The sequence below is a fragment of the Rhinoderma darwinii genome, chromosome 12, assembly GCF_050947455.1.
Source record: "Rhinoderma darwinii isolate aRhiDar2 chromosome 12, aRhiDar2.hap1, whole genome shotgun sequence".
Lineage (NCBI taxonomy): Eukaryota > Metazoa > Chordata > Amphibia > Anura > Rhinodermatidae > Rhinoderma > Rhinoderma darwinii.
The window spans coordinates 82800550-82810830 of record NC_134698.1 but is presented as its reverse complement, the minus strand read 5'-3'; positions in this window follow the sequence as shown (position 1 = coordinate 82810830).

The window sequence follows — 10281 nt, the reverse complement described above, 5'->3', positions numbered from 1 at the left end:
GGTCTCAGTGAGTACAGTGTGCTGTAGTCAGGGGTCTCAGTGAGTGCAGTGTGATGTAGTCAGGGGTCTCAGTGAGTGCAGTGTGCTGTAGTCAGGGGTCTCAGTGAGTGCAGTGTGCTGTAGTCAGGGGTCTCAGTGAGTGCAGTGTGCTGTAGTCAGGGGTCTCAGTGAGTGCAGTGTGCTGTAGTCAGGGGTCTAAGTGAGTGTAGTGTGCTGTTGTCAGGGTTCTCAGTGAGTGCAGTCTGCTGTAGTCAGGGGTCTCAGTGAGTGCAGTATGCTGTAACCAAGGGTCTCAGTGAATGCAGTGTGCTGTAGTCAGGGGTCTCAGTGAGTGCAGTGTTCTGTTGTCAGGGTTCTCAGTGAGTGCAGTGTGCTGTAGTCAGGGGTCTCAGTGAGTGCAGTATGCTGTAACCAAGTGTCTCAGTGAATGCAGTGTGCTGCAGTCAGGGGTCTCAGTGAGTGCAGTATGCTATAGTCAGGGGTCTCAGTGAGTGCAGTATGCTGTAGTCAGGGGTCCCAGTGAGTGCAGTGCGCTGTAGTCAGGGGTCTCAGTGAGTGCAGTATGCTGTAGTCAGGGGTCTCAGTAAGTGGAGTGTGCTGTAGTCAGGGTTCTCAGTGAGTGCAGTGTGCTGTAGTCAGGGGTCTTAGTGGGTACCGTGTGCTGTAGTCAGGGGTCTCAGTGGGTGCCGTGTGCTGTAGTCAGGGGTCTCAGTAGGTGCAGTCAGGGCTCTAGGGGTCTCAGTATGTGCAGTATGCTGTAGTCAGGGATCTCAGTGGGTGCAGTATGCTCTAGTCATGGGTCTAAGTAGGTGCAGTCAGGGCTCTGGGGTCTCAGTGGGTGCAGCGTGGTGTAGTCAGGGGTCTCAGTGAGTACAGTATGCTGTAGTCAGGTGTCTCAGTGAGTGCAGTGTGCTGCAGTCAGGGGTCTCAGTAGGTGCAGTGTGGTGTAGTCAGGGGTCTCAGTGACTGGAGTGTGCTGTAGTCAGAGGTCTCAGTGGGTGCAGTGTGGTGTAGTCAGGGGTCTCTGTGAGTGCAGTATGCTGTAGTCAGGGGTCTCAGTGAGTGCGGTGTGCTGTAGTCAGGGGTCTTAGTGTGCTGTAGTCAGGGGTCTCAGTGAGTGCAGTGTGCTGTAGTCAGGGGTCTCAGTGAGTGCAGTGTGCTGTAGTCAGGGGTCTCAGTGAGTGCAGTGTGCTGTAGTCAGGGCTCTCAGTCAGTTCAGTATGCTGTAGTCAGGGTTCTCAGTGAGTGCAGTGTGCTGTAGTCAGGGGTCTTAGTGGGTACCGTGTGCTGTAGTCAGGGGTCTCAGTGGGTGCCGTGTGCTGTAGTCAGGGGTCTCAGTAGGTGCAGTCAGGGCTCTAGGGGTCTCAGTATGTGCAGTATGCTGTAGTCAGGGGTCTCAGTGGGTGCAGTATGCTCTAGTCATGGGTCTAAGTAGGTGCAGTCAGGGCTCTGGGGTCTCAGTGGGTGCAGCGTGGTGTAGTCAGGGGTCTCAGTGAGTACAGTATGCTGTAGTCAGGGGTCTCAGTGAGTGCAGTGTGCTGCAGTCAGGGGTCTCAGTAGGTGCAGTGTGGTGTAGTCAGGGGTCTCAGTGACTGGAGTGTGCTGTAGTCAGAGGTCTCAGTGGGTGCAGTGTGGTGTAGTCAGGGGTCTCAGTGAGTGCAGTATGCTGTAGTCAGGGGTCTCAGTGAGTGCGGTGTGCTGTAGTCAGGGGTCTTAGTGTGCTGTAGTCAGGGGTCTCAGTGAGTGCAGTGTGCTGTAGTCAGGGGTCTCAGTGAGTGCAGTGTGCTGTAGTCAGGGGTCTCAGTGAGTGCAGTGTGCTGTAGACAGGGGTCTCAGTGAGTGCAGTGTGCTGTAGTCAGGGGTCTCAGCGAGTGCAGTGTGCTGTAGTCAGGGGTCTCAGTGAGTGCAGTGTGCTGTAGTCAGGGGTCTCAGTGAGTGCAGTGTGCTGTTGTCAGGGTTCTCAGTGAGTGGAGTGTGCTGTAGTCAGGGCTCTCAGTGAGTGCAGTATGCTGTAACCAAGGGTCTCAGCGAATGCAGTGTGCTGTAGTCAGGGGTCTCAGTGAGTGCAGTATGCTATAGTCAGGGGTCTCAGTGAGTGCAGTATGCTGTAGTCAGGGGTCCCAGTGAGTGCAGTGCGCTGTAGTCAGGGGTCTCAGTGAGTGCAGTATGCTGTAGTCAGGGGTCTCAGTGAGTGCAGTATGCTGTAGTCAGGGGTGTCAGTGAGTGCAGTGTGCTGTAGTCAGGGGTCTCAGTGAGTGGAGTGTGCTGCAGTCAGGGTTCTCAGTGAGTGCAGTGTGCTGTAGCCAGGGGTCTTAGTGGGTGCCGTGTGCTGTAGTCAGGGGTCTCAGTGGGTGCCGTGTGCTGTAGTCAGGGGTCTCAGTAGGTGCAGTCAGAGCTCTAGGGGTCTCAGTAGGTGCAGTATGCTGTAGTCAGGGGTCTCAGTGAGTGCAGTATGCTCTAGTCATGGGTCTCAGTAGGTGCAGTCAGGGCTCTGGGGTCTCAGTGGGTGCAGCGTGGTGTAGTCAGGGGTCTCAGTAGGTGCAGTGTGGTGTAGTCAGGGTTCTCAGTGAGTACAGTATGCTGTAGTCAGGGGTCTCAGTGAGTTCAGTATGCTGTAGTCAGGGTTCTCAGTGAGTGCAGTATGCTGTAGTCAGGGGTCTCAGTGAGTGCAGTATGCTGTAGTCAGGGGTGTCAGTGAGTGCAGTGTGCTGTAGTCAGGGGTCTCAGTGGGTGCCGTGTGCTGTAGTCAGGGGTCTCAGTGGGTGCAGTCAGGGCTCTAGGGGTCTCAGTAGGTGCAGTATGCTGTAGTCAGGGGTCTCAGTGGGTGCAGTATGCTCTAGTCATGGGTCTCAGTGAGTGCAGTGTGCTGTAGTCAGGGGTCTTAGTGGGTACCGTGTGCTGTAGTCAGGGGTCTCAGTGGGTGCCGTGTGCTGTAGTCAGGGGTCTCAGTAGGTGCAGTCAGGGCTCTAGGGGTCTCAGTATGTGCAGTATGCTGTAGTCAGGGGTCTCAGTGGGTGCAGTATGCTCTAGTCATGGGTCTAAGTAGGTGCAGTCAGGGCTCTGGGGTCTCAGTGGGTGCAGCGTGGTGTAGTCAGGGGTCTCAGTGAGTACAGTATGCTGTAGTCAGGGGTCTCAGTGAGTGCAGTGTGCTGCAGTCAGGGGTCTCAGTAGGTGCAGTGTGGTGTAGTCAGGGGTCTCAGTGACTGGAGTGTGCTGTAGTCAGAGGTCTCAGTGGGTGCAGTGTGGTGTAGTCAGGGGTCTCAGTGAGTGCAGTATGCTGTAGTCAGGGGTCTCAGTGAGTGCGGTGTGCTGTAGTCAGGGGTCTTAGTGTGCTGTAGTCAGGGGTCTCAGTGAGTGCAGTGTGCTGTAGTCAGGGGTCTCAGTGAGTGCAGTGTGCTGTAGTCAGGGGTCTCAGTGAGTGCAGTGTGCTGTAGACAGGGGTCTCAGTGAGTGCAGTGTGCTGTAGTCAGGGGTCTCAGCGAGTGCAGTGTGCTGTAGTCAGGGGTCTCAGTGAGTGCAGTGTGCTGTAGTCAGGGGTCTCAGTGAGTGCAGTGTGCTGTTGTCAGGGTTCTCAGTGAGTGGAGTGTGCTGTAGTCAGGGCTCTCAGTGAGTGCAGTATGCTGTAACCAAGGGTCTCAGCGAATGCAGTGTGCTGTAGTCAGGGGTCTCAGTGAGTGCAGTATGCTATAGTCAGGGGTCTCAGTGAGTGCAGTATGCTGTAGTCAGGGGTCCCAGTGAGTGCAGTGCGCTGTAGTCAGGGGTCTCAGTGAGTGCAGTATGCTGTAGTCAGGGGTCTCAGTGAGTGCAGTATGCTGTAGTCAGGGGTGTCAGTGAGTGCAGTGTGCTGTAGTCAGGGGTCTCAGTGAGTGGAGTGTGCTGCAGTCAGGGTTCTCAGTGAGTGCAGTGTGCTGTAGCCAGGGGTCTTAGTGGGTGCCGTGTGCTGTAGTCAGGGGTCTCAGTGGGTGCCGTGTGCTGTAGTCAGGGGTCTCAGTAGGTGCAGTCAGAGCTCTAGGGGTCTCAGTAGGTGCAGTATGCTGTAGTCAGGGGTCTCAGTGAGTGCAGTATGCTCTAGTCATGGGTCTCAGTAGGTGCAGTCAGGGCTCTGGGGTCTCAGTGGGTGCAGCGTGGTGTAGTCAGGGGTCTCAGTAGGTGCAGTGTGGTGTAGTCAGGGTTCTCAGTGAGTACAGTATGCTGTAGTCAGGGGTCTCAGTGAGTTCAGTATGCTGTAGTCAGGGTTCTCAGTGAGTGCAGTATGCTGTAGTCAGGGGTCTCAGTGAGTGCAGTATGCTGTAGTCAGGGGTGTCAGTGAGTGCAGTGTGCTGTAGTCAGGGGTCTCAGTGGGTGCCGTGTGCTGTAGTCAGGGGTCTCAGTGGGTGCAGTCAGGGCTCTAGGGGTCTCAGTAGGTGCAGTATGCTGTAGTCAGGGGTCTCAGTGGGTGCAGTATGCTCTAGTCATGGGTCTCAGTGGGTGCAGTGTGGTGTAGTCAGGGGTCTCAGTAGGTGCAGTGTGGTGTAGTCAGGGCTCTCAGTGAGTGCAGTATGCTGTAGTCAGTGGTCTCAGTGAGTGCAGTATGCTGTAGTCAGGGGTCTCAGTGAGTGCAGTATGCTCTAGTCATGGGTCTCAGTAGGTGCAGTCAGGGCTCTGGGGTCTCAGTGGGTGCAGTGTGGTGTAGTCAGGGGTCTCAGTAGGTGCAGTGTGGTGTAGTCAGGGTTCTCAGTGAGTACAGTATGCTGTAGTCAGGGGTCTCAGTGAGTGCAGTGTGCTGTAGTCAGGGGTCTCAGTGAGTGCAGTGTGCTGTAGTCAGGGTTCTCAGTGAGTGCAGTGTGCTGTAGTCAGGGGTCTCATTGGGTGCCGTGTGCTGTAGTCAGGGGTCCCAGTATGTGCAGTCAGGGCTCCAGGGGTCTCAGTAGGTGCAGTATGCTGTAGTCAGGGGTCTCAGTGGGTGCAGTATGCTGTAGTCAGGGGTGTCAGTGAGTGCAGTGTGCTGTAGTCAGGGGTCTCAGTGGGTGCCGTGTGCTGTAGTCAGGGGTCTCAGTGGGTGCAGTCAGGGCTCTAGGGGTCTCAGTAGGTGCAGTATGCTGTAGTCAGGGGTCTCAGTGGGTGCAGTATGCTCTAGTCATGGGTCTCAGTGAGTGCAGTGTGGTGTAGTCAGGGCTCTCAGTAGGTGCAGTGTGGTGTAGTCAGGGCTCTCAGTGAGTGCAGTATGCTGTAGTCAGTGGTCTCAGTGAGTGCAGTATGCTGTAGTCAGGGGTCTCAGTGAGTGCAGTACGCTCTAGTCATGGGTCTCAGTAGGTGCAGTCAGGGCTCTGGGGTCTCAATGGGTGCAGTGTGGTGTAGTCAGGGGTCTCAGTAGGTGCAGTGTGGTGTAGTCAGGGTTCTCAGTGAGTACAGTATGCTGTAGTCAGGGGTCTCAGTAAGTGCAGTGTGCTGTAGTCAGGGTTCTCAGTGAGTGCAGTGTGCTGTAGTCAGGGGTCTCATTGGGTGCCGTGTGCTGTAGTCAGGGGTCCCAGTATGTGCAGTCAGGGCTCCAGGGGTCTCAGTAGGTGCAGTATGCTGTAGTCAGGGGTCTCAGTGGGTGCAGTATGCTGTAGTCAGGGGTCTCTGTGAGTGCAGTATGCTGTAGTCAGGGGTCTCAGTGAGTGCAGTATGCTGTAGTCAGGGGTCTCAGTGAGTGCAGTGTGCTGTAGTCAGGGGTCTCGGTGAGTGCGGTGTGCTGTAGTCAGGGGTCTCAGTGAGTGCAGTGTGCTGTAGTCAGGGGTCTCAGTGGGTGCAGTATGCTGTAACCAGGGGTCTCAGCGAATGCAGTGTGCTGTAGTCAGGGGTCTCGGTGAGTGCGGTGTGCTGTAGTCAGGGGTCTCAGTGAGTGCAGTGTGCTGTAGTCAGGGGTCTCAGTGAGTGCAGTATGCTGTAACCAGGGGTCTCAGCGAATGCACTGTGCTGTAGTCAGGGGTCTCAGTGAGTGCAGTATGCTATAGTCAGGGGTCTCAGTGAGTGCAGTATGCTCTAGTCATGGGTCTCAGTAGGTGCAGTCAGGGCTCTGGGGTCTCAGTGGGTGCAGTGTGGTGTAGTCAGGGTTCTCAGTGAGTACAGTATGCTGTAGTCAGGGGTCTCAGTGAGTGCAGTGTGCTGTAGTCAGGGGTCTCAGTGAGTGCAGTGTGCTGTAGTCAGGGTTCTCAGTGAGTGCAGTGTGCTGTAGTCAGGGGTCTCATTGGGTGCCGTGTGCTGTAGTCAGGGGTCCCAGTATGTGCAGTCAGGGCTCCAGGGGTCTCAGTAGGTGCAGTATGCTGTAGTCAGGGGTCTCAGTGGGTGCAGTATGCTGTAGTCAGGGGTCTCTGTGAGTGCAGTATGCTGTAGTCAGGGGTCTCAGTGAGTGCAGTATGCTGTAATCAGGGGTCTCAGTGAGTGCAGTGTGCTGTAGTCAGGGGTCTCGGTGAGTGCGGTGTGCTGTAGTCAGGGGTCTCAGTGAGTGCAGTGTGCTGTAGTCAGGGGTCTCAGTGGGTGGAGTATGCTGTAACCAGGGGTCTCAGCAAATGCAGTGTGCTGTAGTCAGGGGTCTCGGTGAGTGCGGTGTGCTGTAGTCAGGGGTCTCAGTGAGTGCAGTGTGCTGTAGTAAGGGGTCTCAGTGAGTGCAGTATGCTGTAACCAGGGGTCTCAGCGAATGCACTGTGCTGTAGTCAGGGGTCTCAGTGAGTGCAGTATGCTATAGTCAGGGGTCTCAGTGAGTGCAGTATGCTGTAGTCAGGGGTCCCAGTGAGTGCAGTGCGCTGTAGTCAGGGGTCTCAGTGAGTACAGTATGCTGTAGTCAGGGGTCTCAGTGAGTGCAGTGTGCTGTAGTCAGGGGTCTCAGTGAGTGGAGTGTGCTGTAGTCAGGGGTCTCAGTGAGTGCAGTGTGCTGTAGTCAGGGGTCTCAGTGAGTGGAGTGTGCTGTAGTCAGGGGTCTCAGTGAGTGCAGTGTGCTGTAGTCAGGGGTCTCAGTGAGTGGAGTGTGCTGTAGTCAGGGTTCTCAGTGAGTGCAGTGTGCTGTAGTCAGGGGTCTTAGTGGGTGCCGTGTGCTGTAGTCAGGGGTCTTAGTGAGTGCAGTATGCTGTAGTCAGTGGTCTCAGTGAGTGCAGTATTCTGTAGTCAGGGGTCTCAGTGGTGCAGTATGCTCTAGTCATGGGTCTCAGTAGGTGCAGTCAGGGCTCTGGGGTCTCAGTGGGTGCAGCGTGGTGTAGTCAGGGGTCTCAGTAGGTGCAGTGTGGTGTAGTCAGGGCTCTCAGTGAGTGCAGTATGCTGTAGTCGGGGGTCTCAGTGAGTGCAGTATGCTGTAGTCGGGGGTCTCAGTGAGTGCAGTATGCTGTAGTCAGGGGTCTCAGTGAGTGCAGTATGCTGTAGTCAGGGTTCTCAGTGAGTGCAGTATGCTGTAGTCAGGGGTCTCAGTGAGTGCAGTATGCTGTAGTCAGGGGTCTCAGTGAGTGCAGTATGCTGTAGTCAGGGGTCTCAGTGAGTGCAGTATGCTGTAGTCAGGGGTCTCAGTGAGTGCAGTGTGCTGTAGTCAGGGCTCTCAGTCAGTTCAGTATGCTGTAGTCAGGGTTCTCAGTGAGTGCAGTGTGCTGTAGTCAGGGGTCTCATTGGGTGCCGTGTGCTGTAGTCAGGGGTCTCAGTATGTGCAGTCAGGGCTCTAGGCGTCTCAGTAGGTGCAGTATGCTGTAGTCAGGGGTCTCAGTGGGTGCAGTATGCTGCAGTCAGGGGTCTCAGTGAGTGCAGTATTCTGTAGTCAGGGGTCTCAGTGAGTGCAGTATGCTGTAGTCAGGGGTCTCAGTGAGTGCAGTATGCTGTAGTCAGGGGTCTCAGTGAGTGCAGTGTGCTGTAGTCAGGGGTCTCGGTGAGTGCGGTGTGCTGTAGTCAGGGGTCTCAGTGAGTGCTGTGTGCTGTAGTCAGGGGTCTCAGTGAGTGCAGTGTGCTGTAGTCAGGTGTCTCAGTGTGTGCAGTATGATGTAGTCAGGGGTCTCAGTGAGAGCAGTGTGCTGTAGTGAGGGGTGTCGGTGAGTGCAGTATGCTGTAGTCAGGGGTCTCAGTGAGTGCAGTATGCTGTAGTCAGGGGTCTCAGTGAGTGCAGTATGCTGCAGTCAGGGGTCTCAGTGAGTGCAGTATGCTGTAGTCAGGGGTGTCAGTGAGTGCAGTATGCTGTAGTCAGAGGTGTCAGTGAGTGCAGTATGCTGTAGTCATGGGTCTCAGTAGGTGCAGTATGCTGTAGTCAGGGGTCTCAGTGAGTGCAGTATGCTGTAGTCAGGGGTCTCAGTGAGTGCAGTGTGCTGTAGTCAGGGCTCTCAGTCAGTTCAGTATGCTGTAGTCAGGGTTCTCAGTGAGTGCAGTGTGCTGTAGTCAGGGGTCTCATTGGGTGCCATGTGCTGTAGTCAGGGGTCTCAATATGTGCAGTCAGGGCTCTAGGGGTCTCAGTAGGTGCAGTATGCTATAGTCAGGGGTCTCAGTGGGTGCAGTATGTTCTAGTCATGGGTCTCAGTGAGTGCAGTGTGCTGTAGTCAGGGTTCTCAGTGAGTGCAGTGTGCTGTAGTCAGGGGTCTCAGTGGGTGCCATGTGCTGTAGTCAGGGGTCTCAGTATGTGCAGTCAGGGCTCTGGGATCTCAGTGAGTGCAGCGTGGTGTAGTCAGGGGTCTCAGTAGGCGCAGTGTGGTGTAGTCAGGGGTCTCAGTGAGTGCAGTGTGCTGTAGTCAGGGGTCTCAGTGAGTGCAGTATGCTGTAGTCAGGGGTCTCAGTGAGTGCAGTATGCTGCAGTCAGGGGTCTCAGTGAGTGCAGTATGCTGCAGTCAGGGGTCTCAGTGAGTGCAGTATGCTGTAGTCAGGGGTGTCATTGAGTGCAGTATGCTGTAGTCAGGGGTGTCAGTGAGTGCAGTATGCTGTAGTCAGGGGTGTCATTGAGTGCAGTATGCTGTAGTCAGGGGTCTCAGTGAGTGCAGTATGCTGTAGTCAGGGGTGTCAGTGAGTGCAGTATGCTGTAGTCAGGGGTCTCAGTGAGTGCAGTGTGCTGTAGTCAGGTGTCTCAGTGTGTGCAGTATGATGTAGTCAGGGGTCTCAGTGAGAGCAGTGTGCTGTAGTGAGGGGTGTCGGTGAGTGCAGTATGCTGTAGTCAGGGGTCTCAGTGAGTGCAGTATGCTGTAGTCAGGGGTCTCAGTGAGTGCAGTATGCTGCAGTCAGGGGTCTCAGTGAGTGCAGTATGCTGTAGTCAGGGGTGTCAGTGAGTGCAGTATGCTGTAGTCAGAGGTGTCAGTGGGTGCAGTATGCTGTAGTCAGGGGTGTCAGTGAGTGCAGTATGTTGTAGTCAGGGGTGTCATTGAGTGCAGTATGCTGTAGTCAGGGGTGTCCGTGAGTGCAGTATGCTGTAGTCAGGGGTGTCATTGAGTGCAGTATGCTGTAGTCAGGGGTCTCAGTGAGTGCAGTATGCTGTAGTCAGGGGTGTCAGTGAGTGCAGTACGCTGTAGTCAGGGGTGTCAGTGAGTGCAGTATGCTGTAGTCAGGGGTGTCATTGAGTGCAGTATGCTGCAGTCAGGGGTCTCAGTGAGTGCAGTATGCTGTAGTCAGGGGTGTCAGTGAGTGCAGTATGCTGTAGTCAGGGGTGTCAGTGGGTGCAGTATGCTGTAGTCAGGGGTGTCATTGAGTGCAGTATGCTGCAGTCAGGGGTCTCAGTGAGTGCAGTATGCTGTAGTCAGGGGTGTCAGTGAGTGCAGTATGCTGTAGTCAGGGGTGTCAGTGGGTGCAGTATGCTGTAGTCAGGGGTGTCAGTGAGTGCCGTGTGCTGTAGTCAGGGGTCTCAGTGGGTGCCGTGTGCTGTAGTCAGGGGTCTCAGTAGGTGCAGTCAGGGCTCTGGGGTCTCAGTTGGTGCAGCGTGGTGTCGTCAGGGGTCTCAGTAGGTGCACTGCAGTGTAATCAGGGCGCTGGGGTCTCAGCTGTAGTCAGGGGTCTCAATAAGTGCAATGTGCTGAAGTCAAGGGTCTCAGTAAATGCAGTGTGGTGTAGTCAGGGGTCTCAGTGGGTGCAGTGTGGTATAGTCAGGGGTCTCAGCTGTAGTTAGGGCTCTGGGGTCTCAGCTGTAGTCAGGGGTTGTAGCTGTAGTCAGGGGTCTCAGTGAAAACTGTGTGGTGTAGTCAGGACTCTGGGGTCTCAGCTGTAGCCAGGGATCTGGGCTGTAGTCAGGGCTATGGGGTCTCAACTGCAGTCAGGGGATCTAAGCTGTAGTCAGGGCACTGGGGTCTCAGCTGTAGTCAGGGCTCTGGGGTCTCAGCT